A 3,408-nucleotide genomic window follows, 5' to 3' on the forward strand; every position below is an offset into this window, starting at 1 on the left:
AAGTCTCTGGGCTATGGCTGCTGTGTATCGGCCCCTACATTGCACTGATCTGGATGGACTGAGCGCCGCAGGAGGCACCGGAAAGGGAGCTGGCACATGGAAGAAAGCGATGCCCATACAACTTTTTTTAAACATTAAAATGGCCCTGTCAACAGATGATTAGGGTATGGGGAGGCAAAAAGAGGATCTGGGAACATTGGATGGCTAAGATGGCTCCTGTAAACACAGTGTAGGTTTTCTATAACTCCTGTGTTTTCACGCCATGTCCTTCTTGTAGGTGCATCTGCTTCTTACGTTTTTAAAAGTAATTTTTATATTACAAACTGACAGATGGATTAATAAAACAATGTTTGCAAAACCAAACGGTACCATTGTGATAGGGCTGGGGATGTTGGAAGTGTTGTTGTTCAGAATGTGAGCTGCTGTTGCCGAAAAAACCCAGAAAAAAGGGCCAGAGTTGTGCTGTGTGTGACACCAAAGCTTTATACTGATCTCCTCGCTCTCTTTGGTTTGATCCTGGTGGGGAGGGGGGGGAAGGTCCTAGGTATCCCATTAACGGTCCTGATGCTAGTGATGGTCAAAAGAAGCTTGGCGAACCACTGTCTTTATTTTCTGAGCTCACTAGATGGCGCGCTCTCGCAGCGGTTTGCGAAGCTTCATTTAACCAGCACTAAGTGATTCTAGTGTCGGCATGTCCTCCAATACTGCTTAACCCTTGGGTTGTCCTCCCGTCCACCGTGCAACTTTTTAATTTTCTGGGTCAAAATTGAAACCTGTTTTTCAACGCTTTGGTCATCTTTTTCAAAACAGTTGTTGCTTTTCCCCCTGATGTTTTTGTCAATTTTTTTCTGCACCTTTTGATGTTTTTGTGCCCCCCCCCCAAACACACATTTTTAATGCTTTTTGGGACATTTTACTCACTTTTTTTCAACGGTCTTTCATAAAAAAGTTTTTGGGAATGCTATGAAATTTAACAAAACATCCCGATGATAATTTATTTTACTTGTGAAGAGCGTTGTGTGGAACAATCCATGTTATTTTTCTTAAAATGTGGTTGAAAGACACTTTTCTGATAAAGATTTTTTATTTATTTTTTCTCAAAATGTGTCAAATTTGACCCGAGGACAACACAAGGGTTAAAATGCTGGTATGGAAAAGGACTGGAGCTTATGCATCAATTGGAACTGTGACTACAAATAACAGTTGAGGCAGTTCAGGGCGTAGCGGGGCCAGGCCGAACAACCACAGCTTAGCAATGTGGAGAAAATCAAATATCCCAATATTTTTTATACCAAACACCTCAATGTTTACAGGAAGCCAATGCAGAGAAGCTAAAACAGGAGAGATGTGGTCTCTTTTCCTGGTTCCTGTCAGAACACGTGCTGCAGCATTCTGGATCAGCTGAAGAGTCTTTATAGATTTTTTCGAGCAGCCTGATAATAAAAAACTGCAGTAATCTAGCCTAGAAGTAACAAATGCATGGACTAATTTTTCTGCCTCATTTTTAGACAGGATATTCCTGATTTTTGCAATATTAGGTGAAAAAAGGCGGTCTGATATACAAGCGGCCTGGGAGCCAGACAAATCGGCGATCAGTGGCGGAATGTAACTAAAGTACATTTACTCAAGCAGTCTACTTAATGTTGAGGTACTTGTACTTTTCTTGAGTCCCAATGTCCCAAACTATGCACTTCCATCAGTGACCATCACTGTCTGCCATAGACAGTAGAAGAAATGGACCATGTGACGCCGTTGTTTCTTAACAGAGACCAGTGAAGGAAAATAGAAGCACTTTTCCGGTGATGGCTGAGCGTTACTGCGCAGCCTCCAACTGAGCTTGCGAGTAGATGTGACGTGAGCAAGTCCTTTGTGTCTAAAAATTGGAAGTCTTATGTGTAGCTGTGCAAGAGAATCTCAAGCCAGTCCCAATCGAAGAGACAGAGAGTCTAGGTAATATGCACGCTCGTCATATCAAAGGCGACTTCCGATACAGTATTGGGGACAACTAGGCATATAGTAAAACGAGGACTAAGACTTACGTTTATTAGGGGACCACTAATGGTTAGATAAAAGAACTTCACATACAAGTGATTTTAGGGGACACTAGGACTTTTAAAGGAACATTTCAGATACACGTATTAGGGGGTACCACTAAGGTCTATATAAACTGAGGACTTCAGCTACAGTATTAGGGGACAATAAGGTCTTTTTATCAATGTTTTAACTTTTTTACATTTTGTAGCTGTTTTTAACACGTTTTTTTCACGTTTGTCAGGTTTTTTTTCACGTTTTCAACACTACGACCCACATTAATAATCATCAGAATAATAACAATACTAAAACATAACTTTAGTTGTTACAGTTATTTTGGAATTTGGTCAATAAATAAACCTCATTTATAGGAAATATATCTAATGTTTGAGTTAGAAAAGCAGAAAAAATTAGGAATTATTTAGACTAAAATTAAAGGAATGTATGTTGATGGACTAATCAGTTGACTGGGATATGTCAATTTGTACTCAGAAAGAAACAAATAAAACATAAAAAATAAAAATACTATTTCAACACCAATTAAATTTGGTTTTAACATGCTATGGAAATTGAAATAAGGACACACCCAAAAAGTAATGAAAGTAGTATGTGTACTTGGCAAAGAGCATGATGTGAATTAATCATGTATTTTGGGGAAATATATAATAGACTAATGTAAACAGAACATTGAAATATAAAAAACTGGTCAAGTGACACAAGAGACATGGAGGGTTGAAGGCAGAGGTTTCTGACCCCCAGAACACAGAGAAAACATACACGGGGACACAGAGTAACACATTCAAAAACGTTTTTAATGTAAACTTCGGTATTTATAGCAGCCAGGGACAGAAAACCCCAAGGTAGGATGACTCCGAGCTGGATAGGGGCCGAGGAGGGCAGGCAGTGCGGATCCAAACCTTTTTTCTGGAATCCAGGGGGAAAGTAGGACAGGCTTGAGCGTGATGAGCCATGGCAACGTTGTGGGAGGCGTAGTCTGGTTTCCACAGGGGAAAACAGGACGTTAACCACGCACCAGGAACGTAACTACTAGATTAACGTGGCACAAAGGTCAACAGGAGCTAATGTTACCACGCTGGTAGGTGCATCCGAGCTGGCTACGTAGTGGAGTGAGTTCGCTGCGTTGAGCTGGGTTCCCTGGGCGCGCTCCAAACTTTACTTTTTAGGTTCTCCTGAACCGAGGGAACGCAGTTCAAATGCTCCCGCTCCTGAGAGGAAAACAAAAGGGGAGGGGGGGTGAGGGGGGGGTCCCAGGGGTTGTTGGTGTCCCAGGGCAACCCGAACAAGTGAGGAAGCAGTGCGGCCGGAGTGGTCAGGGAGTGTGGGCACAATCTATTCCACGGGCAGATGTCGGCCCAG

General features: G+C 42.0%; 1 protein-coding gene and 1 long non-coding RNA gene across 2 annotated transcripts in view; one reads left to right on the top strand and one right to left on the bottom strand.

Moving 5' to 3' along the window:
* The window catches only part of naa15a (N-alpha-acetyltransferase 15, NatA auxiliary subunit a), a 17,975-nt gene extending 17,607 nt beyond the window's left edge, over positions 1-368 (top strand). The window contains exon 20 of the mRNA XM_032499911.1: positions 1-368. This exon is cut by the window's left edge and continues 306 nt beyond it. The gene's annotated coding sequence lies outside the window, so the exon portion shown is untranslated.
* The window catches only part of LOC116669856 (uncharacterized), a 26,091-nt gene extending 25,078 nt beyond the window's left edge, over positions 1-1,013 (bottom strand). Inside the window, exon 1 of the long non-coding RNA XR_004326881.1 lies at positions 1,004-1,013. This is a non-coding gene — a long non-coding RNA (uncharacterized LOC116669856). The remainder of the gene's footprint in view (positions 1-1,003) is intronic.
* Between the last annotated feature and the right edge of the window lie 2,395 nt (positions 1,014-3,408).

The sequence above is a fragment of the Etheostoma spectabile genome, chromosome 20, assembly GCF_008692095.1.
Source record: "Etheostoma spectabile isolate EspeVRDwgs_2016 chromosome 20, UIUC_Espe_1.0, whole genome shotgun sequence".
Lineage (NCBI taxonomy): Eukaryota > Metazoa > Chordata > Actinopteri > Perciformes > Percidae > Etheostoma > Etheostoma spectabile.